This window comes from Leuresthes tenuis, unplaced genomic scaffold (genome assembly GCF_036924035.1).
Source record: "Leuresthes tenuis unplaced genomic scaffold, fLeuTen1.0.hap1 SCAF_23, whole genome shotgun sequence".
In the NCBI taxonomy this organism is placed as follows: Eukaryota; Metazoa; Chordata; class Actinopteri; order Atheriniformes; family Atherinopsidae; genus Leuresthes; species Leuresthes tenuis.
Genome location: NW_027325377.1, coordinates 2230297 through 2255350, shown reverse-complemented (window position 1 = coordinate 2255350; position 25054 = coordinate 2230297). Strand labels below are relative to the sequence as shown.

Here is a 25054-nt window from a genome sequence, read left to right as displayed (position 1 = left end):
GGTTGTTTTGTGTCTCTCTGTGGTTGTTTTGTGTCTTTTTGTGGTCGTTTTGTCTCTTGTGGTCATTTTATGTCTCTTTGTGGTCATTTTATGTCTCTTTGTGGTCATTTTGTGTCTCTTTGTGGTCGTTTTGTGTATCTCAATGTTTTGTGTCTTTCATCATTTTTATGACTTATGTGGTGCTGTGGCTTAGTTGGTCAAAGTGCCTGTCTAGTAAACAGGAGATCCTGGGTTCAAATCCCAGCAGTGCCTGTGGTCTTGTTAAGCTAACTATGACTTAGCATATGAAACAGCTCATTATCAGAGTTCTACTGAATGTTTTTCATTGGTCCTCTAAATTAAATGATGAACCTTTAAATCATGAACATCATGATTATTATGAGTCTGTTCTTTGGTCAGACTTGATAAAAATGTTTTTAGAAATCAGAGTTAGCTTTGGGAGAGGCTGTGGAGCTACTTCCTCAAGTGGATCCAGTTCAGGACAAAGTGGATCCAGTTCCTGATCTTTATTCTTTCATAATTTTTATGACTTATCGCTGTGGCTTAGTTGGTCAAAGTGCCTGTCTAGTAAACAGGAGATCCTGGGTTCAAATCCCAGCAGTGCCTTTGATCCTTTTAAGCTAACTATGACTTAGCATATAAAACAGGTCATTATCAGGGTTCTACTTTACATTGGTTCTCTTACTTAAATGATGATTATTATGAGTATGATCTTTGGTCAGACTTGATAAAAATGTTTTTAGAAATCAGAATTAGTTTTGGGATGTTTTGTGTCTCTTTGTGGTCGTTTTGTCTCTCTTTGTGGTAATTTTGTGTCTCTTTGTGGTCATTTTGTGTCTCTGTGGTCGTTTTGTGTCTCTTCGTGGTTGTTTTGTGTCTCTGGATGTTTTGTGTCTCTTTGTGGTTGTTTTGTGTCTCTGGATGTTTTGTGTCTCTTTGTGGTAGTTTTGTGTCTCTTTGTGGTTGTTTTGTGTCTCTGTGATCGTTTTGTGTCTCTCTGTGGTTGTTTTGTGTCTTTTTGTGGTAGTTTTGTCTCTTCTGGTCATTTTATGTCTCTTTGTGGTCGTTTTGTGTATCTCAATGTTTTGTGTCTTTCATCATTTTTATGACTTATGTGGTGCTGTGGCTTAGTTGGTCAAAGTGCCTGTCTTGTAAACAGGAGATCCTGGGTTCAAATCCCAGCAGTGCCTTTGGTCCTTTTAAGCTAACTATGACTTAGCATATAAAACAGGTCATTATCAGGGTTCTACTTTACATTGGTTCTCTTACTTAAATGATGATTATTATGAGTCTGTTCTTTGGTCAGACTTGATAAAAATGTTTTTAGAAATCAGAATTAGTTTTGGGATGTTTTGTGTCTCTTTGTGGTCGTTTTGTCTCTCTTTGTGGTAATTTTGTGTCTCTTTGTGGTAATTTTGTGTCTCTGTGGTCATTTTGTGTCTCTTTGTGGTTGTTTTGTGTCTCTGGATGTTTTGTGTCTCTTTGTGGTCGTTTTGTCTCTTGTGGTCATTTTGTGTCTCTTTGTGGTTGTTTTGTGTCTCTGGATGTTTTGTGTCTCTTTCTGGTAATTTTGTGTTTCTCTGTGGTTGTTTTGTCTCTCTTTGTAGTCTTTTTGTGTCTCTCTGTGGTTGTTTTGTGTCTCTGTGGTCATTTTATGTGTCTCTGTGGTCGTTTTGTGTCTTTTTGTGGTCGTTTTGTCTCTTGTGGTCGTTTTGTGTCTCTTTGTGGTTGTTGTGTCTCTTTGTGGTAGTTTTGTGTCTCTTTGTGGTCGTTTTGTGTCTCTGTGGTCGGTTTGTGTCTCTTTGTGGTTGTTTTGTGTCTCTGGATGTTTTGTGTCTCTTTGTGGTTGTTTTGTGTTTCTGGTCGTTTTGTGTCTCTTTGTGGTTGTTTTGTGTCTCTGGATGTTTTGTGTCTCTTTGTGGTTGTTTTGTGTCTCTGGATGTTTTGTGTCTCTTTGTGGTAGCTTTGTGTCTCTTTGTGGTAGTTTTGTGTCTCTTTGAGGTTGTTTTGTGTCTCTTTGTGATCGTTTTGTGTCTCTTTGTAGTTGTTGTGTCTCTGTGGTTGTTTTGTCTCTCTTTGTGGTTGTTTTGTGTCTCTGTGATCGTTTTGTGTCTCTCTGTGGTTGTTTTGTGTCTCTTTGTGATCGTTTTGTGTCTCTTTGTAGTTGTTGTGTCTCTGTGGTTGTTTTGTCTCTCTTTGTGGTTGTTTTGTGTCTCTCTGTGGTTGTTTTGTGTCTTTTTGTGGTCGTTTTGTCTCTTGTGGTCATTTTATGTCTCTTTGTGGTCATTTTATGTCTCTTTGTGGTCATTTTGTGTCTCTTTGTGGTCGTTTTGTGTATCTCAATGTTTTGTGTCTTTCATCATTTTTATGACTTATGTGGTGCTGTGGCTTAGTTGGTCAAAGTGCCTGTCTAGTAAACAGGAGATCCTGGGTTCAAATCCCAGCAGTGCCTGTGGTCCTTTTAAGCTAACTATGACTTAGCATATGAAACAGCTCATTATCAGAGTTCTACTGAATGTTTTTCATTGGTCCTCTAAATTAAATGATGAACCTTTAAATCATGAACATCATGATTATTATGAGTCTGTTCTTTGGTCAGACTTGATAAAAATGTTTTTAGAAATCAGAGTTAGCTTTGGGAGAGGCTGTGGAGCTACTTCCTCAAGTGGATCCAGTTCAGGACAAAGTGGATCCAGCTCCTGATCTTTATTCTTTCATAATTTTTATGACTTATGTGGCGCTGTGGCTTAGTTGGTCAAAGTGCCTGTCTAGTAAACAGGAGATCCTGGGTTCAAATCCCAGCAGTGCCTTTGATCCTTTTAAGCTAACTATGACTTAGCATATAAAACAGGTCATTATCAGGGTTCTACTTTACATTGGTTCTCTTACTTAAATGATGATTATTATGAGTCTGTACTTTGGTCAGACTTGATAAAAATGTTTTTAGAAATCAGAATTAGTTTTGGGATGTTTTGTGTCTCTTTGTGGTCGTTTTGTCTCTCTTTGTGGTAATTTTGTGTCTCTTTGTGGTAATTTTGTGTCTCTGTGGTCGTTTTGTGTCTCTTTGTGGTTGTTTTGTGTCTCTGGATGTTTTGTGTCTCTTTGTGGTCGTTTTGTCTCTTGTGGTCATTTTGTGTCTCTTTGTGGTTGTTTTGTGTCTCTGGATGTTTTGTGTCTCTTTCTGGTAATTTTGTGTTTCTCTGTGGTTGTTTTGTCTCTCTTTGTAGTCTTTTTGTGTCTCTCTGTGGTTGTTTTGTGTCTCTGTGGTCATTTTATGTGTCTCTGTGGTCGTTTTGTGTCTTTTTGTGGTCGTTTTGTCTCTTGTGGTCGTTTTGTGTCTCTTTGTGGTAGTTTTGTGTCTCTTTGAGGTAGTTTTGTGTCTCTTTGTGATCGTTTTGTGTCTCTTTGTAGTTGTTGTGTCTCTGTGGTTGTTTTGTCTCTCTTTGTGGTTGTTTTGTGTCTCTGTGATCGTTTTGTGTCTCTCTGTGGTTGTTTTGTGTCTCTTTGTGATCGTTTTGTGTCTCTTTGTAGTTGTTGTGTCTCTGTGGTTGTTTTGTCTGTCTTTGTGGTTGTTTTGTGTCTCTCTGTGGTTGTTTTGTGTCTTTTTGTGGTCGTTTTGTCTCTTGTGGTCATTTTATGTCTCTTTGTGGTCGTTTTGTGTATCTCAATGTTTTGTGTCTTTCATCATTTTTATGACTTATGTGGTGCTGTGGCTTAGTTGGTCAAAGTGCCTGTCTAGTAAACAGGAGATCCTGGGTTCAAATCCCAGCAGTGCCTTTAGTCCTTTTAAGCTAACTATGACTTAGCATATAAAACAGCTCATTATCAGAGTTCTACTGAATGTTTTTCATTGGTCCTCTAAATTAAATGATGAACCTTTAAATGATGAACATCATGATTATTATGAGTCTGTTCTTTGGTCAGACTTGATAAAAATGTTTTTAGAAATCAGAGTTAGTTTTGAGAGAGGCTCTGGAGCTACTTCCTCAAGTGGATCCAGTTCAGGACAAAGTGGATCCCGCTCCTGATCTTTATTCTTTCATAATTTTCATGACTTATGTGGCGCTGTGGCTTAGTTGGTCAAAGTGCCTGTCTAGTAAACAGGAGATCCTGGGTTCAAATCCCAGCAGTGCCTTTGGTCCTTTTAAGCTAACTATGACTTAGCATATAAAACAGGTCATCATAAGGTTTCTACTTTACATTGGTTCTCTTACTTAAATGATGATTATTATGAGTCTGTTCTTTGGTCAGACTTGATAAAAATGTTTTTAGAAATCAGAATTAGTTTTGGGATGTTTTGTGTCTCTTTGTGGTCGTTTTGTCTCTCTTTGTGGTAATTTTGTGTCTCTTTGTGGTAATTTTGTGTCTCTGTGGTCATTTTGTGTCTCTTTGTGGTTGTTTTGTGTCTCTGGATGTTTTGTGTCTCTTTGTGGTCGTTTTGTCTCTTGTGGTCATTTTGTGTCTCTTTGTGGTTGTTTTGTGTCTCTGGATGTTTTGTGTCTCTTTCTGGTAATTTTGTGTTTCTCTGTGGTTGTTTTGTCTCTCTTTGTAGTCTTTTTGTGTCTCTCTGTGGTTGTTTTGTGTCTCTGTGGTCATTTTATGTGTCTCTGTGGTCGTTTTGTGTCTTTTTGTGGTCGTTTTGTCTCTTGTGGTCGTTTTGTGTCTCTTTGTGGTTGTTGTGTCTCTTTGTGGTCGTTTTGTGTCTTTTTGTGGTCGTTTTGTCTCTTGTGGTCATTTTGTGTCTCTTTGTTATCGTTATGTGTGTCTTTGTAGTTGTTGTGTCTCTTTGTGGTCGTTTTGTGTCTCTGTGGTCGGTTTGTGTCTCTTTGTGGTTGTTTTGTGTCTCTGGATGTTTTGTGTCTCTTTGTGGTTGTTTTGTGTCTCTGGTCGTTTTGTGTCTCTTTGTGGTTTTTTGCGTCTCTTTGTGATTGTTTTGGGCCTCTCTGTGGTTGTTTTGTGTCTCTGGATGTTTTGTGTCTCTTTGTGGTAGCTTTGTGTCTCTTTGTGGTAGTTTTGTGTCTCTTTGAGGTTGTTTTGTGTCTCTTTGTGATCGTTTTGTGTCTCTTTGTAGTTGTTGTGTCTCTGTGGTTGTTTTGTCTCTCTTTGTGGTTGTTTTGTGTCTCTGTGATCGTTTTGTGTCTCTCTGTGGTTGTTTTGTGTCTCTTTGTGATCGTTTTGTGTCTCTTTGTAGTTGTTGTGTCTCTGTGGTTGTTTTGTCTCTCTTTGTGGTTGTTTTGTGTCTCTCTGTGGTTGTTTTGTGTCTTTTTGTGGTCGTTTTGTCTCTTGTGGTCATTTTATGTCTCTTTGTGGTCGTTTTGTGTATCTCAATGTTTTGTGTCTTTCATCATTTTTATGACTTATGTGGTGCTGTGGCTTAGTTGGTCAAAGTGCCTGTCTAGTAAACAGGAGATCCTGGGTTCAAATCCCAGCAGTGCCTGTGGTCATGTTAAGCTAACTATGACTTAGCATATGAAACAGCTCATTATCAGGGTTCTACTGAATGTTTTTCATTGGTCCTCTAAATTAAATGATGAACCTTTAAATCATGAACATCATGATTATTATGAGTCTGTTCTTTGGTCAGACTTGATAAAAATGTTTTTAGAAATCAGAGTTAGTTTTGGGAGAGGCTGTGGAGCTACTTCCTCAAGTGGATCCAGTTCAGGACGAAGTGAATCCAGTTCAGAATGAAGAGGATCCAGTTCCTGATCTTTATTCTTTCATCATTTTTATGGCTTATGTGGCGCTGTGGCTTAGCTGGTCAAAGTGCCTGTCTAGTAAACAGGAGATCCTGGGTTCAAATCCCAGCAGTGCCTTTGGTCCTTTTAAGCTAACTATGACTTAGCATATAAAACAGGTCATTATCAGGGTTCTACTTTACATTGGTTCTCTTAATTAAATAATGAACATCATGATTATTATCAGTCTTTTCTTTGGTCAGACTTGATAAAAATGTTTTTAGAAATCAGAATTAGTTTTGGGATATTTGTGTCTCTTTGTGGTTGTTATGTGTCTCTCTGTGGTTGTTTTGTGTCTCTTTGTGGTTGTTATGTGTCTCTTTGTGGTTGTTTTGTGTCTCTTTGTGGTCGTTTTGTGTCTCTGGATGTTTTGTGTCTCTGTGGTCGTTTTGTGTCTCTTTGTGGTTGTTTTGTGTCTCTTTGTGGTCATTTTGTCTCTCTTTGTGGTCATTTTGTGTCTGTGTGGTCGTTTTGTGTCTCTTTGTGGTTGTTTTTTATCTCTGGATGTTTTGTGTGTCTTTGTGGTCGTTATGTGTCTCTGGATGTTTTGTGTCTCTTTGTGGTCGTTTTGTCTCTTGTGGTCATTTTGTGTCTCTTTGTGGTAGTTTTGTGTATCTGGAATTTTTTTGTCCCTTTGTGCTTGTTTTGTCTCTCTTTGTAGTCTTTTTGTGTCTCTCTGTGGTTGTTTTGTGTCTCTGTGGTCATTTTATGTGTCTCTGTGGTCGTTTTGTGTCTTTTTGTGGTCGTTTTGTCTCTTGTGGTCGTTTTGTGTCTCTTTGTTATCGTTTTGTGTGTCTTTGTAGTTGTGTCTCTTTGTGGTAGTTTTGTGTCTCTTTGTGGTTGTTATATGTCTCTCTGTGGTCGTTTTGTGTCTTGTTGTGGTCGTTTTGTCTCTTGTGGTCATTTTGTGTCTCTTTGTTATCGTTATGTGTGTCTTTGTAGTTGTTGTGTCTCTTTGTGGTCGTTTTGTGTCTCTGTGGTCCGTTTGTGTCTCTTTGTGGTTGTTTTGTGTCTCTTTGTGGTTGTTTTGTGTCTCTGGTCGTTTTGTGTCTCTTTGTGGTATTTTGCGTCTCTTTGTGATTGTTTTGGGCCTCACTGTGGTTGTTTTGTGTCTCTGGATGTTTTGTGTCTCTTTGTGGTAGCTTTGTGTCTCTTTGTGGTAGTTTTGTGTCTCTTTGAGGTTGTTTTGTGTCTCTTTGTGATCGTTTTGTGTCTCTTTGTAGTTGTTGTGTCTCTGTGGTTGTTTTGGGCCTCACTGTGGTTGTTTTGTGTCTCTGGATGTTTTGTGTCTCTTTGTGGTAGTTTTGTGTCTCTTTGAGGTCGTTTTGTCTCTCTTTGTGGTCATTTTATGTCTGTTTGTAGTAGTTTTGTCTCTCTTTGTTGTCATTTTTGTGTCTCTGTGGTCGTTTTGTGTCTCTTCGTGGTTGTTTTGTGTCTCTGGATGTTTTGTGTCTCTTTGTGGTTGTTTTGTGTCTCTGGATGTTTTGTGTCTCTTTGTGGTAGCTTTGTGTCTCTTTGTGGTAGTTTTGTGTCTCTTTGAGGTTGTTTTGTGTCTCTTTGTGATCGTTTTGTGTCTCTCTGTGGTTGTTTTGTGTCTCTTTGTGATCGTTTTGTGTCTCTTTGTAGTTGTTGTGTCTCTGTGGTCGTTTTGTCTCTCTTTGTGGTTGTTTTGTGTCTCTGTGGTCGGTTTGTGTCTCTTTGTGGTTGTTTTGTGTCTCTGGATGTTTTGTGTCTCTTTGTGGTAGCTTTGTGTCTCTTTGTGGTAGTTTTGTGTCTCTTTGAGGTTGTTTTGTGTCTCTTTGTGATCGTTTTGTGTCTCTCTGTGGTTGTTTTGTGTCTCTTTGTGATCGTTTTGTGTCTCTTTGTAGTTGTTGTGTCTCTGTGGTTGTTTTGTCTCTCTTTGTGGTTGTTTTGTGTCTCTGTGATCGTTTTGTGTCTCTCTGTGGTTGTTTTGTGTCTTTTTGTGGTCGTTTAGTCTCTTCTGGTCATTTTATGTCTCTTTGTGGTCGTTTTGTGTATCTGAATGTTTTGTGTCTTTCATCATTTTTATGACTTATGTGGTGCTCTGGCTTAGTTGGTCAAAGTGCCTGTCTAGTAAACAGGAGATCCTGGGTTCAAATCCCAGCAGTGCCTTTGGTCCTTTTAAGCTAACTATGACTTAGCATATAAAACAGGTCATTATCAGGGTTCTACTTTACATTGGTTCTCTTACTTAAATGATGATTATTATGAGTCTGTTCTTTGGTCAGACTTGATAAAAATGTTTTTAGAAATCAGAATTAGTTTTGGGATGTTTTGTGTCTCTTTGTGGTCGTTTTGTCTCTCTTTGTGGTAATTTTGTGTCTCTTTGTGGTAATTTTGTGTCTCTGTGGTCATTTTGTGTCTCTTTGTGGTTGTTTTGTGTCTCTGGATGTTTTGTGTCTCTTTGTGGTCGTTTTGTCTCTTGTGGTCATTTTGTGTCTCTTTGTGGTTGTTTTGTGTCTCTGGATGTTTTGTGTCTCTTTCTGGTAATTTTGTGTTTCTCTGTGGTTGTTTTGTCTCTCTTTGTAGTCTTTTTGTGTCTCTCTGTGGTTGTTTTGTGTCTCTGTGGTCATTTTATGTGTCTCTGTGGTCGTTTTGTGTCTTTTTGTGGTCGTTTTGTCTCTTGTGGTCGTTTTGTGTCTCTTTGTGGTTGTTGTGTCTCTTTGTGGTAGTTTTGTGTCTCTTTGTGGTTGTTATGTGTCTCTCTGTGGTCGTTTTGTGTCTTTTTGTGGTCGTTTTGTCTCTTGTGGTCATTTTGTGTCTCTTTGTTATCGTTATGTGTGTCTTTGTAGTTGTTGTGTCTCTTTGTGGTCGTTTTGTGTCTCTCTGGTCCGTTTGTGTCTCTTTGTGGTTGTTTTGTGTCTCTTTGTGGTTGTTTTGTGTCTCTGGATGTTTTGTGTCTCTTTGTGGTAGCTTTGTGTCTCTTTGTGGTAGTTTTGTGTCTCTTTGAGGTTGTTTTGTGTCTCTTTGTGATCGTTTTGTGTCTCTTTGTAGTTGTTGTGTCTCTGTGGTTGTTTTGGGCCTCACTGTGGTTGTTTTGTGTCTCTGGATGTTTTGTGTCTCTTTGTGGTAGCTTTGTGTCTCTTTGTGGTAGTTTTGTGTCTCTTTGAGGTCGTTTTGTCTCTCTTTGTGGTCATTTTATGTCTGTTTGTAGTAGTTTTGTCTCTCTTTGTTGTCATTTTGTGTCTCTGTGGTCGTTTTGTGTCTCTTCGTGGTTGTTTTGTGTCTCTGGATGTTTTGTGTCTCTTTGTGGTTGTTTTGTGTCTCTTTGTGGTAGTTTTGTGTCTCTTTGAGGTTGTTTTGTGTCTCTTTGTGATCGTTTTGTGTCTCTCTGTGGTTGTTTTGTGTCTCTTTGTTATCGTTATGTGTGTCTTTGTAGTTGTTGTGTCTCTTTGTGGTCGTTTTGTGTCTCTGTGGTCGGTTTGTGTCTCTTTGTGGTTGTTTTGTGTCTCTGGATGTTTTGTGTCTCTTTGTGGTTGTTTTGTGTCTCTGGTCGTTTTGTGTCTCTTTGTGGTTTTTTGCGTCTCTTTGTGATTGTTTTGGGCCTCTCTGTGGTTGTTTTGTGTCTCTGGATGTTTTGTGTCTCTTTGTGGTAGCTTTGTGTCTCTTTGTGGTAGTTTTGTGTCTCTTTGAGGTTGTTTTGTGTCTCTTTGTGATCGTTTTGTGTCTCTTTGTAGTTGTTGTGTCTCTGTGGTTGTTTTGTCTCTCTTTGTGGTTGTTTTGTGTCTCTGTGATCGTTTTGTGTCTCTCTGTGGTTGTTTTGTGTCTCTTTGTGATCGTTTTGTGTCTCTTTGTAGTTGTTGTGTCTCTGTGGTTGTTTTGTCTCTCTTTGTGGTTGTTTTGTGTCTCTCTGTGGTTGTTTTGTGTCTTTTTGTGGTCGTTTTGTCTCTTGTGGTCATTTTATGTCTCTTTGTGGTCGTTTTGTGTCTCTTTGTTATCGTTATGTGTGTCTTTGTAGTTGTTGTGTCTCTTTGTGGTCGTTTTGTGTCTCTGTGGTCGGTTTGTGTCTCTTTGTGGTTGTTTTGTGTCTCTGGATGTTTTGTGTCTCTTTGTGGTTGTTTTGTGTCTCTGGTCGTTTTGTGTCTCTTTGTGGTTTTTTGCGTCTCTTTGTGATTGTTTTGGGCCTCTCTGTGGTTGTTTTGTGTCTCTGGATGTTTTGTGTCTCTTTGTGGTAGCTTTGTGTCTCTTTGTGGTAGTTTTGTGTCTCTTTGAGGTTGTTTTGTGTCTCTTTGTGATCGTTTTGTGTCTCTTTGTAGTTGTTGTGTCTCTGTGGTTGTTTTGTCTCTCTTTGTGGTTGTTTTGTGTCTCTGTGATCGTTTTGTGTCTCTCTGTGGTTGTTTTGTGTCTCTTTGTGATCGTTTTGTGTCTCTTTGTAGTTGTTGTGTCTCTGTGGTTGTTTTGTCTCTCTTTGTGGTTGTTTTGTGTCTCTCTGTGGTTGTTTTGTGTCTTTTTGTGGTCGTTTTGTCTCTTGTGGTCACTTTATGTCTCTTTGTGGTCGTTTTGTGTATCTCAATGTTTTGTGTCTTTCATCATTTTTATGACTTATGTGGTGCTGTGGCTTAGTTGGTCAAAGTGCCTGTCTAGTAAACAGGAGATCCTGGGTTCAAATCCCAGCAGTGCCTGTGGTCATGTTAAGCTAACTATGACTTAGTATATGAAACAGCTCATTATCAGGGTTCTACTGAATGTTTTTCATTGGTCCTCTAAATTAAATGATGAACCTTTAAATCATGAACATCATGATTATTATGAGTCTGTTCTTTGGTCAGACTTGATAAAAATGTTTTTAGAAATCAGAGTTAGTTTTGGGAGAGGCTGTGGAGCTACTTCCTCAAGTGGATCCAGTTCAGGACGAAGTGAATCCAGTTCAGAATGAAGAGGATCCAGTTCCTGATCTTTATTCTTTCATCATTTTTATGGCTTATGTGGCGCTGTGGCTTAGCTGGTCAAAGTGCCTGTCTAGTAAACAGGAGATCCTGGGTTCAAATCCCAGCAGTGCCTTTGGTCCTTTTAAGCTAACTATGACTTAGCATATAAAACAGGTCATTATCAGGGTTCTACTTTACATTGGTTCTCTTAATTAAATAATGAACATCATGATTATTATCAGTCTTTTCTTTGGTCAGACTTGATAAAAATGTTTTTAGAAATCAGAATTAGTTTTGGGATATTTGTGTCTCTTTGTGGTTGTTATGTGTCTCTCTGTGGTTGTTTTGTGTCTCTTTGTGGTTGTTATGTGTCTCTTTGTGGTTGTTTTGTGTCTCTTTGTGGTCGTTTTGTGTCTCTGGATGTTTTGTGTCTCTGTGGTCGTTTTGTGTCTCTTTGTGGTTGTTTTGTGTCTCTTTGTGGTCATTTTGTCTCTCTTTGTGGTCATTTTGTGTCTGTGTGGTCGTTTTGTGTCTCTTTGTGGTTGTTTTTTTATCTCTGGATGTTTTGTGTGTCTTTGTGGTCGTTATGTGTCTCTGGATGTTTTGTGTCTCTTTGTGGTCGTTTTGTCTCTTGTGGTCATTTTGTGTCTCTTTGTGGTAGTTTTGTGTATCTGGAAATTTTTTGTCCCTTTGTGCTTGTTTTGTCTCTCTTTGTAGTCTTTTTGTGTCTCTCTGTGGTTGTTTTGTGTCTCTGTGGTCATTTTATGTGTCTCTGTGGTCGTTTTGTGTCTTTTTGTGGTCGTTTTGTCTCTTGTGGTCGTTTTGTGTCTCTTTGTTATCGTTTTGTGTGTCTTTGTAGTTGTGTCTCTTTGTGGTAGTTTTGTGTCTCTTTGTGGTTGTTATGTGTCTCTCTGTGGTCGTTTTGTGTCTTTTTGTGGTCGTTTTGTCTCTTGTGGTCATTTTGTGTCTCTTTGTTATCGTTATGTGTGTCTTTGTAGTTGTTGTGTCTCTTTGTGGTCGTTTTGTGTCTCTGTGGTCCGTTTGTGTCTCTTTGTGGTTGTTTTGTGTCTCTTTGTGGTTGTTTTGTGTCTCTGGTCGTTTTGTGTCTTTTTGTGGTATTTTGCGTCTCTTTGTGATTGTTTTGGGCCTCACTGTGGTTGTTTTGTGTCTCTGGATGTTTTGTGTCTCTTTGTGGTAGCTTTGTGTCTCTTTGTGGTAGTTTTGTGTCTCTTTGAGGTTGTTTTGTGTCTCTTTGTGATCGTTTTGTGTCTCTTTGTAGTTGTTGTGTCTCTGTGGTTGTTTTGGGCCTCACTGTGGTTGTTTTGTGTCTCTGGATGTTTTGTGTCTCTTTGTGGTAGTTTTGTGTCTCTTTGAGGTCGTTTTGTCTCTCTTTGTGGTCATTTTATGTCTGTTTGTAGTAGTTTTGTCTCTCTTTGTTGTCATTTTTGTGTCTCTGTGGTCGTTTTGTGTCTCTTCGTGGTTGTTTTGTGTCTCTGGATGTTTTGTGTCTCTTTGTGGTTGTTTTGTGTCTCTGGATGTTTTGTGTCTCTTTGTGGTAGTTTTGTGTCTCTTTGAGGTTGTTTTGTGTCTCTTTGTGATCGTTTTGTGTCTCTCTGTGGTTGTTTTGTGTCTCTTTGTGATCGTTTTGTGTCTCTTTGTAGTTGTTGTGTCTCTGTGGTTGTTTTGTCTCTCTTTGTGGTTGTTTTGTGTCTCTGTGATCGTTTTGTGTCTCTCTGTGGTTGTTTTGTGTCTTTTTGTGGTCGTTTAGTCTCTTCTGGTCATTTTATGTCTCTTTGTGGTCGTTTTGTGTATCTGAATGTTTTGTGTCTTTCATCATTTTTATGACTTATGTGGTGCTGTGGCTTAGTTGGTCAAAGTTCCTGACTAGTAAACAGGAGATCCTGGGTTCAAATCCCAGCAGTGCCTTTGGTCCTTTTAAGCTAACTATGACTTAGCATATAAAACAGGTCATTATCAGGGTTCTACTTTACATTGGTTCTCTTACTTAAATGATGATTATTATGAGTCTGTTCTTTGGTCAGACTTGATAAAAATGTTTTTAGAAATCAAAATTAGTTTTGGGATGTTTTGTGTCTCTTTGTGGTCGTTTTGTCTCTCTTTGTGGTAATTTTGTGTCTCTTTGTGGTAATTTTGTGTCTCTGTGGTCATTTTGTGTCTCTTTGTGGTTGTTTTGTGTCTCTGGATGTTTTGTGTCTCTTTGTGGTCGTTTTGTCTCTTGTGGTCATTTTGTGTCTCTTTGTGGTTGTTTTGTGTCTCTGGATGTTTTGTGTCTCTTTCTGGTAATTTTGTGTTTCTCTGTGGTTGTTTTGTCTCTCTTTGTAGTCTTTTTGTGTCTCTCTGTGGTTGTTTTGTGTCTCTGTGGTCATTTTATGTGTCTCTGTGGTCGTTTTGTGTCTTTTTGTGGTCGTTTTGTCTCTTGTGGTCGTTTTGTGTCTCTTTGTGGTTGTTGTGTCTCTTTGTGGTAGTTTTGTGTCTCTTTGTGGTTGTTATGTGTCTCTCTGTGGTCGTTTTGTGTCTTTTTGTGGTCGTTTTGTCTCTTGTGGTCATTTTGTGTCTCTTTGTTATCGTTATGTGTGTCTTTGTAGTTGCTGTGTCTCTTTGTGGTCGTTTTGTGTCTCTGGATGTTTTGTGTCTCTTTGTGGTTGTTTTGTGTCTCTGGTCGTTTTGTGTCTCTTTGTGGTTTTTTGCGTCTCTTTGTGATTGTTTTGGGCCTCTCTTTGGTTGTTTTGTGTCTCTGGATGTTTTGTGTCTCTTTGTGGTAGCTTTGTGTCTCTTTGTGGTAGTTTTGTGTCTCTTTGAGGTTGTTTTGTGTCTCTTTGTGATCGTTTTGTGTCTCTTTGTAGTTGTTGTGTCTCTGTGGTTGTTTTGTCTCTCTTTGTGGTTGTTTTGTGTCTCTGTGATCGTTTTGTGTCTCTCTGTGGTTGTTTTGTGTCTCTTTGTGATCGTTTTGTGTCTCTTTGTAGTTGTTGTGTCTCTGTGGTTGTTTTGTGTCTCTTTGTGGTTGTTTTGTGTCTTTTTGTGGTCGTTTTGTCTCTTGTGGTCATTTTATGTCTCTTTGTGGTCGTTTTGTGTATCTCAATGTTTTGTGTCTTTCATCATTTTTATGACTTATGTGGTGCTGTGGCTTAGTTGGTCAAAGTGCCTGTCTAGTAAACAGGAGATCCTGGGTTCAAATCCCAGCAGTACCTGTGGTCATGTTAAGCTAACTATGACTTAGCATATGAAACAGCTCATTATCAGGGTTCTACTGAATGTTTTTCATTGGTCCTCTAAATTAAATGATGAACCTTTAAATCATGAACATCATGATTATTATGAGTCTGTTCTTTGGTCAGACTTGATAAAAATGTTTTTAGAAATCAGAGTTAGTTTTGGGAGAGGCTGTGGAGCTACTTCCTCAAGTGGATCCAGTTCAGGACAAAGTGGATCCAGCTCCTGATCTTTATTCTTTCAGAATTAGTTTTGGGATATTTGTGTCTCTTTGTGGTTGTTATATGTCTCTCTGTGGTTGTTTTGTGTCTCTTTGTGGTTGTTATGTGTCTCTTTGTGGTTGTTTTGTGTCTCTTTGTGGTCGTTTTGTGTCTCTGGATGTTTTGTGTCTCTGTGGTCGTTTTGTGTCTCTTTGTGGTTGTTTTGTGTCTCTTTGTGGTCATTTTGTCTCTCTTTGTGGTCATTTTGTGTCTGTGTGGTCGTTTTGTGTCTCTTTGTGGTTGTTTTTTATCTCTGGATGTTTTGTGTGTCTTTGTGGTCGTTATGTGTCTCTGGATGTTTTGTGTCTCTTTGTGGTCGTTTTGTCTCTTGTGGTCATTTTGTGTCTCTTTGTGGTAGTTTTGTGTATCTGGAAATTTTTTGTCCCTTTGTGCTTGTTTTGTCTCTCTTTGTAGTCTTTTTGTGTCTCTCTGTGGTTGTTTTGTGTCTCTGTGGTCATTTTATGTGTCTCTGTGGTCGTCTTGTGTCTTTTTGTGGTCGTTTTGTCTCTTGTGGTCGTTTTGTGTCTCTTTGTTATCGTTTTGTGTGTCTTTGTAGTTGTTGTGTCTCTTTGTGGTAGTTTTGTGTCTCTTTGTGGTTGTTATGTGTCTCTCTGTGGTCGTTTTGTGTCTTTTTGTGGTCGTTTTGTCTCTTGTGGTCATTTTGTGTCTCTTTGTTATCGTTATGTGTGTCTTTGTAGTTGTTGTGTCTCTTTGTGGTCGTTTTGTGTCTCTGTGGTCCGTTTGTGTCTCTTTGTGGTTGTTTTGTGTCTCTTTGTGGTTGTTTTGTGTCTCTGGATGTTTTGTGTCTCTTTGTGGTAGCTTTGTGTCTCTTTGTGGTAGTTTTGTGTCTCTTTGAGGTTGTTTTGTGTCTCTTTGTGATCGTTTTGTGTCTCTTTGTAGTTGTTGTGTCTCTGTGGTTGTTTTGGGCCTCACTGTGGTTGTTTTGTGTCTCTGGATGTTTTGTGTCTCTTTGTGGTAGCTTTGTGTCTCTTTGTGGTAGTTTTGTGTCTCTTTGAGGTCGTTTTGTCTCTCTTTGTGGTCATTTTATGTCTGTTTGTAGTAGTTTTGTCTCTCTTTGTTGTCATTTTGTGTCTCTGTGGTCGTTTTGTGTCTCTTCGTGGTTGTTTTGTGTCTCTGGATGTTTTGTGTCTCTTTGTGGTTGTTTTGTGTCTCTGGATGTTTTGTGTCTCTTTGTGGTAGCTTTGTGTCTCTTTGTGGTAGTTTTGTGTCTCTTTGAGGTTGTTTTGTGTCTCTTTGTGATCGTTTTGTGTCTCTCTGTGGTTGTTTTGTGTCTCTTTGTGATCGTTTTGTGTCTCTTTGTAGTTGTTGTGTCTCTGTGGTTGTTTTGTCTCTCTTTGTGGTTGTTTTGTGTCTCTGTGATCGTTTTGTGTCTCTCTGTGGTTGTTTTGTGTCTTTTTGTGGTCGTTTTGTCTCTTCTGGTCATTTTATGTCTCTTTGTGGTCGTTTTGTGTATCTGAATGTTTTGTGTCTTTCATCATTTTTATGACTTATGTGGTGCTGTGGCTTAGTTGGTCAAAGTGCCTGTCTTGTAAACAGGAGATCCTGGGTTCAAATCCCAGCAGTGCCTGTGGTCATTTTAAGCTAACTATGACTTAGCATATAAAACAGGTCATTATCAGGGTTCTACTTTACATTGGTTCTCTTACTTAAATGATGATTATTATGAGTCTGTTCTTTGGTCAGACTTGATAAAAATGTTTTTAGAAATCAGAATTAGTTTTGGGATGTTTTGTGTCTCTTTGTGGTCGTTTTGTCTCTCTTTGTGGTAATTTTGTGTCTCTTTGTGGTAATTTTGTGTCTCTGTGGTCATTTTGTGTCTCTTTGTGGTTGTTTTGTGTCTCTGGATGTTTTGTGTCTCTTTGTGGTCGTTTTGTCTCTTGTGGTCATTTTGTGTCTCTTTGTGGTTGTTTTGTGTCTCTGGATGTTTTGTGTCTCTTTCTGGTAATTTTTTGTTTCTCTGTGGTTGTTTTGTCTCTCTTTGTAGTCTTTTTGTGTCTCTCTGTGGTTGTTTTGTGTCTCTGTGGTCATTTTATGTGTCTCTGTGGTCGTTTTGTGTCTTTTTGTGGTCGTTTTGTCTCTTGTGGTCGTTTTGTGTCTCTTTGTGGTTGTTGTGTCTCTTTGTGGTAGTTTTGTGTCTCTTTGTGGTTGTTATGTGTCTCTCTGTGGTCGTTTTGTGTCTTTTTGTGGTCGTTTTGTCTCTTGTGGTCATTTTGTGTCTCTTTGTTATCGTTATGTGTGTCTTTGTAGTTGTTGTGTCTCTTTGTGGTCGTTTTGTGTCTCTGTGGTCGGTTTGTGTCTCTTTGTGGTTGTTTTGTGTCTCTGGATGTTTTGTGTCTCTTTGTGGTTGTTTTGTGTCTCTGGTCGTTTTGTGTCTCTTTGTGGTTTTTTGCGTCTCTTTGTGATTGTTTTGGGCCTCTCTGTGGTTGTTTTGTGTCTCTGGATGTTTTGTGTCTCTTTGTGGTAGCTTTGTGTCTCTTTGTGGTAGTTTTGTGTCTCTTTGAGGTTGTTTTGTGTCTCTTTGTGATCGTTTTGTGTCTCTTTGTAGTTGTTGTGTCTCTGTGGTTGTTTTGTGTCTTTTTGTGGTTGTTTTGTGTCTCTGTGATCGTTTTGTGTCTCTCTGTGGTTGTTTTGTGTCTTTTTGTGATCGTTTTGTGTCTTCTGGTCATTTTATGTCTCTTTGTGGTCGTTTTGTGTATCTGAATGTTTTGTGTCTTTCATCATTTTTATGACTTATGTGGTGCTGTGGCTTAGTTGGTCAAAGTGCCTGTCTTGTAAACAGGAGATCCTGGGTTCAAATCCCAGCAGTGCCTGTGGTCATTTTAAGCTAACTATGACTTAGCATATAAAACAGGTCATTATCAGGGTTCTACTTTACATTGGTTCTCTTACTTAAATGATGATTATTATGAGTCTGTTCTTTGGTCAGACTTGATAAAAATGTTTTTAGAAATCAGAATTAGTTTTGGGATGTTTTGTGTCTCTTTGTGGTCGTTTTGTCTCTCTTTGTGGTAATTTTGTGTCTCTTTGTGGTAATTTTGTGTCTCTGTGGTCATTTTGTGTCTCTTTGTGGTTGTTTTGTGTCTCTGGATGTTTTGTGTCTCTTTGTGGTCGTTTTGTCTCTTGTGGTCATTTTGTGTCTCTTTGTGGTTGTTTTGTGTCTCTGGATGTTTTGTGTCTCTTTCTGGTAATTTTGTGTTTCTCTGTGGTTGTTTTGTCTCTCTTTGTAGTCTTTTTGTGTCTCTCTGTGGTTGTTTTGTGTCTCTGTGGTCATTTTATGTGTCTCTGTGGTCGTTTTGTGTCTTTTTGTGGTCGTTTTGTCTCTTGTGGTCGTTTTGTGTCTCTTTGTGGTTGTTGTGTCTCTTTGTGGTAGTTTTGTGTCTCTTTGTGGTTGTTATGTGTCTCTCTGTGGTCGTTTTGTGTCTTTTTGTGGTCGTTTTGTCTCTTGTGGTCATTTTGTGTCTCTTTGTTATCGTTATGTGTGTCTTTGTAGTTGTTGTGTCTCTTTGTGGTCGTTTTGTGTCTCTGTGGTCGGTTTGTGTCTCTTTGTGGTTGTTTTGTGTCTCTGGATGTTTTGTGTCTCTTTGTGGTTGTTTTGTGTCTCTGGTCGTTTTGTGTCTCTTTGTGGTTTTTTGCGTCTCTTTGTGATTGTTTTGGGCCTCTCTGTGGTTGTTTTGTGTCTCTGGATGTTTTGTGTCTCTTTGTGGTAGCTTTGTGTCTCTTTGTGGTAGTTTTGTGTCTCTTTGAGGTTGTTTTGTGTCTCTTTGTGATCGTTTTGTGTCTCTTTGTAGTTGTTGTGTCTCTGTGGTTGCTTTGTGTCTTTTTGTGGTTGTTTTGTGTCTCTGTGATCGTTTTGTGTCTCTCTGTGGTTGTTTTGTGTCTCTTTGTGATCGTTTTGTGTCTCTTTGTAGTTGTTGTGTCTCTGTGGTTGTTTTGTGTCTCTTTGTGGTTGTTTTGTGTCTTTTTGTGGTCGTTTTGTCTCTTGTGGTCATTTTATGTCTCTTTGTGGTCGTTTTGTGTATCTCAATGTTTTGTGTCTTTCATCATTTTTATGACTTATGTGGTGCTGTGGCTTAGTTGGTCAAAGTGCCTGTCTAGTAAACAGGAGATCCTGGGTTCAAATCCCAGCAGTGCCTGTGGTCATGTTAAGCTAACTATGACTTAGCATATGAAACAGCTCATTATCAGGGTTCTACTGAATGTTTTTCATTGGTCCTCTAAATTAAATGATGAACCTTTAAATCATGAACATCATGATTATTATGAGTCTGTTCTTTGGTCAGACTTGATAAAAATGTTTTTAGAAATCAGAGTTAGTTTTGGGAGAGGCTGTGGAGCTACTTCCTCAAGTGGATCCAGTTCAGGACAAAGTGGATCCAGTTCCTGATCTTTATTCTTTCATAATTTTTATGACTTATGTGGCGCTGTGGCTTAGTTGGTCAAAGTGCCTGTCTAGCAAACAGGAGATCCTGGGTTCAAATCCCAGCAGTGCCTGTGGTCCTTTTAAGCTAACTATGACTTAGCATATAAAACAGGTCATTATCAGGGTTCCACTGAATGCTTTACGTTGGTCCTCTAAATTAAAGTGCATATAAATAGCAAACAGCTATTAGCATATCATTTATACCCATTTCATGCTTGTGGTGTGTAATTTTAAGCCATTCACATGACATGTGTTTAGGGTACAGTATGGTGGAGGGTCTCCTCTCGTCACACTACACACCATCAAAATTTATGTATAAACCCTGAAATAGTCAGAGTTAGAGTAAAAGCAGAGGGCGGGACGTCATTTCCTCGAAATACGTAGCGTAAAATGACACTTAAAAGTCCAAAAAAGTCTTGCAAAAACACGGTAAATGACTTGGCGTGTAATAAGTACACAGCTTCATCAGATCAGGCTGTAACTGCTGAAAATGCCTTCCTCATGAACAGGAGGATCTGAGTTCAAAACCCAAAAGAATCTGCAAGATATGAGGAAGTTTTGCACCAATTGGAGGCACTTCTACTCATGGCTTTAACTATTCTTGAGCTACAGAGTTAGTTTTGGGAGAGTCTCTGGAGCTCGCTTCCTGGAGTGCATCCAGTTCAGGACGAAGTGAATCCAGTTCCTGATCTTTATTCTTTCATCATTCTTCTGACTTATGTGGTGCTGTGGCTTAGTTGGTCAAAGTTCCTGTCTAGTAAACAGGAGATCCTGGGTTCAAATCCCAGCAGTGCCTGTGGTCCTCTTAAGCTAACTAGGACTTAGCATATAAAACAGGTCATTATCAGGGTTCTACTTTACATTGGTTCTCTTAATTAAATGATGATTATTATGAGTCTCTTCTTTGGTCAGACTTGATAAAAATGTTTTCAGAAAAAGGAATTAGTTTTGGGATGTTTTGTGTCTCTTTGTGGTCGTTTTGTGTCTCTGGATGTTTTGTGTCTCTCTGTGGTTGTTTTGTGTCTCTTTGTGGTAATTTTGTCTCTCTTTGTGGTCATTTTGTGTCTCTGTGGTCGTTTTGTGTCTCTTTGTGGTTGTTTTGTGTCTTTGGTTGTTTTATCTCTCTTTGTGGTCATTTTGTGTCTCTTTGTGGTAGTTTTGTGTCTCTTTGAGGTTGTTTTGTGTCTCTTTGTGATCGTTTTGTGTCTCTTTGTAGTTGTTGTGTCTCTGTGGTTGTTTTGTCTCTCTTTGTGGTTGTTTTGTGTCTCTGTGATCGTTTTGTGTCTCTCTGTGGTTGTTTTGTGTCTCTTTGTGATCGTTTTGTGTCTCTTTGTAGTTGTTGTGTCTCTGTGGTTGTTTTGTCTCTCTTTGTGGTTGTTTTGTGTCTCTGTGATCGTTTTGTGTCTCTGTGGTTGTTTTGTCTCTCTTTGTGGTTGTTTTGTATCTTTTTGTGGTCGTTTTGTCTCTTGTGGTCATTTTATGTCTCTTTGTGGTCGTTTTGTGTATCTCAATGTTTTGTGTCTTTCATCATTTTTATGACTTATGTGGTGCTGTGGCTTAGTTGGTCAAAGTGCCTGTCTAGTAAACAGGAGATCCTGGGTTCAAATCCCAGCAGTGCCTGTGGTCCTTTTAAGCTAACTATGACTTAGCATATGAAACAGCTCATTATCAGGGTTCTACTGAATGTTTTTCATTGGTCCTCTAAATTAAATGATGAACCTTTAAATGATGAACATCATGATTATTATGAGTCTGTTCTTTGGTCAGACTTGATAAAAATGTTTTTAGAAATCAGAGTTAGTTTTGGGAGAGGCTGTGGAGCTACTTCCTCAAGTGGATCCAGTTCAGGACAAAGTGGATCCAGTTCCTGATCTTTATTCTTTCATAATTTTTGTGACTTATGTGGCGCTGTGGCTTAGTTGGTCAAAGTGCCTGTCTAGCAAACAGGAGATCCTGGGTTCAAATCCCAGCAGTGCCTTTGGTCCTTTTAAGCTAACTATGACTTAGCATATAAAACAGGTCATTATCAGGGTTCCACTGAATGCTTTACGTTGGTCCTCTAAATTAAAGTGCATATAAATAGCAAACAGCTATTAGCATATCATTTATACCCATTTCATGCTTGTGGTGTGTAATTGTAAGCCATTCACATGACATGTGTTTAGGGTACAGTATGGTGGAGGGTCTCCTCTCGTCACACTACACACCATCAAAATTTATGTATAAACCCTGAAATAGTCAGAGTTAGAGTAAAAGCAGAGGGCGGGACGTCATTTCCTCGAAATACGTAGCGTAAAAAGACACTTAAAAGTCCAAAAAAGTCTTGTAAAAATACGGTAAATGACTCGGCGTGTAATAAGTACACAGCTTCATCAGATCAGGCTGTAACTGCTGAAAATGCCTTCCTCATGAACAGGAGGATCTGAGTTCAAAACCCAAAAGAATCTGCAAGATATGTGGAAGTTTTGCACCAATTGGAGGCACTTCTAGTCATGGCTTTAACTATTCTTGAGCTACAGAGTTAGTTTTGGGAGAGTCTCTGGAGCTCGCTTCCTGGAGTGCATCCAGTTCAGGACAAAGTGGATCCAGTTCAGGACAAAGTGGATCCAGTTCCTGATCTTTTTTCTTTCATCATTTTTATGACTTATGTGGCGCTGTGGCTTAGTTGGTCAAAGTGCCTGTCTAGTAAACAGAAGATCCTGGGTTCAAATCCCAGCAGTGCCTGTGGTCTTGTTAAGCTAACGATGACTTAGCATATAAAACAGGTCATTATCAGGGTTCTACTTTACATTGGTTCTCTTAATTAAATGATGAACATCATGATTATTATGAGTCTGTTCTTTAGTCAGACTTGATAAAAATGTTTTTAGAAATCAGAATTAGTTTTGGGATGTTTTGTGTCTCTTTGTGGTCGTTTTGTCTCTCTTTGTGGTAATTTTGTGTCTCTTTGTGGTTGTTTTGTGTCTCTGGATGTTTTGTGTCTCTTTCTGGTAATTTTGTGTCTCTCTGTGGTTGTTTTGTGTCTCTGTGGTCGTTTTGTGTCTCTGTCGTCATTTTGTGTCTCTTTATGGTCGTTTTGTGTATCTGAATGTTTTGTGTCTCTTTGTGGTAGTTTTGTCTCTCTTTGTGGTCATTTTGTGTCTGTCTGTGGTTGTTCTGTGTCTCTGTGGTCATTTTGTGTCTCTGTGGTCATTTTATGTCTCTCTGTGGTCGTTTTGTGTCTCTGTGGTCATTTTATGTCTCTCTGTGGTCGTTTTGTGTCTCTGTGGTCATTTTATGTGTCTCTGTGGTCGTTTTGTGTCTTTTTGTGGTCGTTTTGTCTCTTGTGGTAGCTTTGTGTCTCTTTGTTATCTTTTTGTGTGTCTTTGTAGTTGTTGTGTCTCTTTGTGGTAGTTTTCTGTCTCTTTGTGGTTGCTATGTGTCTCTTTGTGGTCGTTTTGTGTCTCTTTGTGGTCGTTTTGTGTCTCTGGATGTTCTGTGCCTCTCTGTGGTTGTTTTGTGTCTCTGTGGTCATTTTATGTGTCTCTGTGGTCGTTTTGAGTCTTTTTGTGGTCGTTTTGTCTCTTGTGGTCATTTTGTGTCTCTTTGTGGTTTTTTTGTGTCTCTTTGTAGTTGTTTTGTGTCTCTCTTGTTGTTTTGTTTCTCTTTCTGGTAATTTTTTGTCTCTTTGTGGTCGTTTTGTGTCTCTTTGTGGTTGTTTTGTGTGTCTTTGTGATCGTTTTGTGTCTCTTTGTTATCGTTTTGTGTGTATTTGTAGTTGTTGTGTCTCTTTGTGGTAGTTTTGTGTCTCTTTGTAGTTGTTATGTGTCTCTTTTTGGTCGTTTTGTGTCTCTTTGTGGTTGTTTTGTGTCTATGGATGTTTTGTGTCTCTCTGTGGTCGTTTTGTGTCTCTTTGTGGTTGTTTTGTGTCTCTGGATGTTTTGTATCTCTTTGTGGTCGTTTTGTGTCTCTGGATGTTTTGTGTCTCTCTGTGGTCGTTTTGTGTCTCTTTGTGGTTGTTTTGTGTCTCTGGATGTTTTGTGTCTCTTTGTGGTCGTTTTGTCTCTTGTGGTCATTTTGTGTCTCTTTGTGGTTGTTTTGTGTCTCTTGATGTTTTGTCTCTCTTTCTGGTCATTTTGTGTCTCTCTGTGGTTGTTTTGTGTCTTTTTGTGATCGTTTTTTCTCTTGTGGTCATTTTGTGTCTCTTTGTAGTTGTTTTGCGTCTCTGTGGTCGTTTTGTGTCTCTTTCTGGTAATTTATTTCTCTTTGTTGTAGCTATGTGTCTCTTTGTGGTAGCTTTGTGTCTCTTTGTGGTAGTTTTGTGTCTCTTTGTGTTTATTTTGTGTCTCTTTGTGATCGTTTTGTGTCTCTTTGTAGTTGTTGTGTGTCTGTGGTTGTTTTGTCTCTCTTTGTGGTCATTTTATGTCTGTTTGTGGTAGGTTTGTCTCTCTTTGCGGTCATTTTGTGTCTCTGTGGTCGTTTTGTGTCTCTGTGGTTGTTTTGTCTCTCTTTGTGGTCATTTTATGTCTGTTTGTGGTAGGTTTGTCTCTCTTTGTGGTCATTTTGTGTCTCTGTGGTCGTTTTGTGTCTCTTTGTGGCTGTTTTGTGTCTCTGGATGTTTTGTGTCTCTTTGTGGTCGTTATGTGTCTCTGGATGTTTTGTGTCTCTTTGTGGTCGTTTTGTCTCTTGTGGTCATTTTGTGTCTCTCTGTGGTTGTTTTGTGTCTCTTTGTAGTTTTTTTTGTGTCTCTCTGGTTGTTTTGTTTCTCTTTCTGGTAATTTTTTGTCTCTTTGTGGTCGTTTTGTGTCTCTTTGTGGTTGTTTTGTGTGTCTTTGTGATCGTTTTGTGTCTCTTTGTTATCGTTTTGTGTGTATTTGTAGTTGTTGTGTCTCTTTGTGGTAGTTTTGTGTCTCTTTGTGGTTGTTATGTGTCTCTTTTTGGTCGTTTTGTGTCTCTTTGTGGTCGTTTTGTGTCTCTGGATGTTTTGTTCCTCTCTGTGGTTGTTTTTTGTCTCTTTCTGGTAATTTTGTGTCTCTTTGTGGTAGTTTTGTCTCTCTTTGTGGTTGTTTTGTGTCTCTGGATGTTTTGTGTCTCTCTGTGGTCGTTTTGTGTCTCTTTGTGGTTGTTTTGTGTCTCTTTTTGGTCGTTTTGTGTCTCTTTGTGGTCGTTTTGTGTCTCTGGATGTTTTGTTCCTCTCTGTGGTTGTTTTTTGTCTCTTTCTGGTAATTTTGTGTCTCTGTGGTCGTTTTGTGTCTCTCTGCGGTTGTTTTGTGTCTCTGGATGTTTTGTGTCTCTCTGTGGTCGTTTTGTGTCTCTTTGTGGTTGTTTTGCGTCTCTGTGGTTGTTTTGTGTCTTTTTGTGATCGTTATGTCTCTTGTGGTCATTTTGTGTCTCTTTGTAGTTGTTTTGCGTCTCTGTGGTCGTTTTGTGTCTCTTTCTGGTCATTTTTTTTCTCTTTGTTGTAGCTATGTGTCTCTTTGTGGTAGCTTTGTGTCTCTTTGTGGTAGTTTTGTGTCTCTTTGTGTTTATTTTGTGTCTCTTTGTGATCGTTTTGTGTCTCTTTGTAGTTGTTGTGTCTCTGTGGTTGTTTTGTCTCTCTTTGTGGTTATTTTATGTCTGTTTGTGGTAGTTTTGTATCTCTTTGTGGTCATTTTGTGTCTCTGTGGTCGTTTTGTGTCTCTTTGTGGTTGTTTTGTGTCTCTGGATGTTTTGTGTCTCTTTGTGGTCGTTATGTGTCTCTGGTTGTTTTGTGTCTCTTTATGGTTGTTTTGTGTCTTTTTGTGGTCGTTTTGTTTCTTGTGGTCATTTTGTGTATCTGGATGTTTTGTGTCTCTTTCTGGTAATTTTGTTTCTCTGTATTCATCTTGTGTCTCTTTGTGGTCGTTTTGTGTATCTGAATGTTTTGTGTCTTTCATAATTTTCATGGCTTATGTGGTGCTGTGGCTTAGTTGGTCAAAGTGCCTGTCTTGTAAACAGGAGATCCTGGGTTCAAATCCCAGCAGTGCCTGTGGTCCTGTTAAGGTAACTATGACTTAGCATATAAAACAGGTCATTATCAGGGTTCTACTTTACATTGGTTCTCTTAATTAGATGATGAACCTTTAAATGATGAACATCATGATTATTATGAGTCTGTTCTTTGGTCAGACTTGATAAAAATGTTTTTAGAAATCAGAATTAGTTTTGGGATGTTTTGTGTCTCTTTGTGGTCGTTTTGTGTCTCTGGATATTTTGTGTCTCTTTGTGGTTGTTTTGTGTCTCTTTGTGGTTGTTTTGTGTTTCTGGATGTTTTGTGTCTCTTTGTGGTAGTTTTGTCTCTCTTTGTGGTCATTTTGTGTCTCTTTGTGGTGGTTTTGTGTCTCTATGTGGTCATTTTGTGTCTCTTTATGGTCGTTTTGTCTCTCTTTGTGGTAATTTTGTGTCTCTTTGTGGTTGTTTTGTGTCTCTGGATGTTTTGTGTCTCTTTCTGGTAATTTTGTGTCTCTCTGTGGTTGTTTTGTGTCTCTGTGGTCGTTT

General features: G+C 38.8%; 23 non-coding genes across 23 annotated transcripts; all 23 read left to right on the top strand.

Moving 5' to 3' along the window:
- Positions 1–178: 178 nt before the first annotated feature.
- trnat-agu (transfer RNA threonine (anticodon AGU)) lies at positions 179–252 on the top strand. Its single transcript has one exon. It is a non-coding gene; the product is annotated as a tRNA-Thr (tRNA).
- Positions 253–532: 280 nt separating this feature from the next.
- trnat-agu (transfer RNA threonine (anticodon AGU)) lies at positions 533–606 on the top strand. The gene has a single exon. It is a non-coding gene; the product is annotated as a tRNA-Thr (tRNA).
- A 510-nt stretch (positions 607–1116) lies between these two features.
- Positions 1117–1190, top strand: trnat-ugu (transfer RNA threonine (anticodon UGU)). The gene has a single exon. It is a non-coding gene; the product is annotated as a tRNA-Thr (tRNA).
- A 1188-nt stretch (positions 1191–2378) lies between these two features.
- On the top strand, positions 2379–2452 carry trnat-agu (transfer RNA threonine (anticodon AGU)). The gene has a single exon. It is a non-coding gene; the product is annotated as a tRNA-Thr (tRNA).
- A 284-nt stretch (positions 2453–2736) lies between these two features.
- Positions 2737–2810, top strand: trnat-agu (transfer RNA threonine (anticodon AGU)). The gene has a single exon. It is a non-coding gene; the product is annotated as a tRNA-Thr (tRNA).
- Positions 2811–3703: 893 nt separating this feature from the next.
- trnat-agu (transfer RNA threonine (anticodon AGU)) lies at positions 3704–3777 on the top strand. Its single transcript has one exon. It is a non-coding gene; the product is annotated as a tRNA-Thr (tRNA).
- Positions 3778–4061: 284 nt separating this feature from the next.
- trnat-agu (transfer RNA threonine (anticodon AGU)) lies at positions 4062–4135 on the top strand. The gene has a single exon. It is a non-coding gene; the product is annotated as a tRNA-Thr (tRNA).
- A 1228-nt stretch (positions 4136–5363) lies between these two features.
- Positions 5364–5437, top strand: trnat-agu (transfer RNA threonine (anticodon AGU)). The gene has a single exon. It is a non-coding gene; the product is annotated as a tRNA-Thr (tRNA).
- A 305-nt stretch (positions 5438–5742) lies between these two features.
- On the top strand, positions 5743–5816 carry trnat-agu (transfer RNA threonine (anticodon AGU)). Its single transcript has one exon. It is a non-coding gene; the product is annotated as a tRNA-Thr (tRNA).
- A 1981-nt stretch (positions 5817–7797) lies between these two features.
- On the top strand, positions 7798–7871 carry trnat-agu (transfer RNA threonine (anticodon AGU)). Its single transcript has one exon. It is a non-coding gene; the product is annotated as a tRNA-Thr (tRNA).
- Positions 7872–10307: 2436 nt separating this feature from the next.
- trnat-agu (transfer RNA threonine (anticodon AGU)) lies at positions 10308–10381 on the top strand. The gene has a single exon. It is a non-coding gene; the product is annotated as a tRNA-Thr (tRNA).
- A 305-nt stretch (positions 10382–10686) lies between these two features.
- trnat-agu (transfer RNA threonine (anticodon AGU)) lies at positions 10687–10760 on the top strand. The gene has a single exon. It is a non-coding gene; the product is annotated as a tRNA-Thr (tRNA).
- A 1719-nt stretch (positions 10761–12479) lies between these two features.
- Positions 12480–12553, top strand: trnat-agu (transfer RNA threonine (anticodon AGU)). The gene has a single exon. It is a non-coding gene; the product is annotated as a tRNA-Thr (tRNA).
- A 1209-nt stretch (positions 12554–13762) lies between these two features.
- Positions 13763–13836, top strand: trnat-agu (transfer RNA threonine (anticodon AGU)). Its single transcript has one exon. It is a non-coding gene; the product is annotated as a tRNA-Thr (tRNA).
- A 1796-nt stretch (positions 13837–15632) lies between these two features.
- On the top strand, positions 15633–15706 carry trnat-ugu (transfer RNA threonine (anticodon UGU)). Its single transcript has one exon. It is a non-coding gene; the product is annotated as a tRNA-Thr (tRNA).
- A 1169-nt stretch (positions 15707–16875) lies between these two features.
- Positions 16876–16949, top strand: trnat-ugu (transfer RNA threonine (anticodon UGU)). The gene has a single exon. It is a non-coding gene; the product is annotated as a tRNA-Thr (tRNA).
- A 1249-nt stretch (positions 16950–18198) lies between these two features.
- Positions 18199–18272, top strand: trnat-agu (transfer RNA threonine (anticodon AGU)). Its single transcript has one exon. It is a non-coding gene; the product is annotated as a tRNA-Thr (tRNA).
- Positions 18273–18556: 284 nt separating this feature from the next.
- trnaa-agc (transfer RNA alanine (anticodon AGC)) lies at positions 18557–18630 on the top strand. Its single transcript has one exon. It is a non-coding gene; the product is annotated as a tRNA-Ala (tRNA).
- A 651-nt stretch (positions 18631–19281) lies between these two features.
- Positions 19282–19355, top strand: trnat-agu (transfer RNA threonine (anticodon AGU)). The gene has a single exon. It is a non-coding gene; the product is annotated as a tRNA-Thr (tRNA).
- Positions 19356–20105: 750 nt separating this feature from the next.
- On the top strand, positions 20106–20179 carry trnat-agu (transfer RNA threonine (anticodon AGU)). Its single transcript has one exon. It is a non-coding gene; the product is annotated as a tRNA-Thr (tRNA).
- A 284-nt stretch (positions 20180–20463) lies between these two features.
- On the top strand, positions 20464–20537 carry trnaa-agc (transfer RNA alanine (anticodon AGC)). Its single transcript has one exon. It is a non-coding gene; the product is annotated as a tRNA-Ala (tRNA).
- A 672-nt stretch (positions 20538–21209) lies between these two features.
- On the top strand, positions 21210–21283 carry trnat-agu (transfer RNA threonine (anticodon AGU)). The gene has a single exon. It is a non-coding gene; the product is annotated as a tRNA-Thr (tRNA).
- A 3188-nt stretch (positions 21284–24471) lies between these two features.
- trnat-ugu (transfer RNA threonine (anticodon UGU)) lies at positions 24472–24545 on the top strand. Its single transcript has one exon. It is a non-coding gene; the product is annotated as a tRNA-Thr (tRNA).
- The last annotated feature ends 509 nt before the right edge of the window (positions 24546–25054 follow it).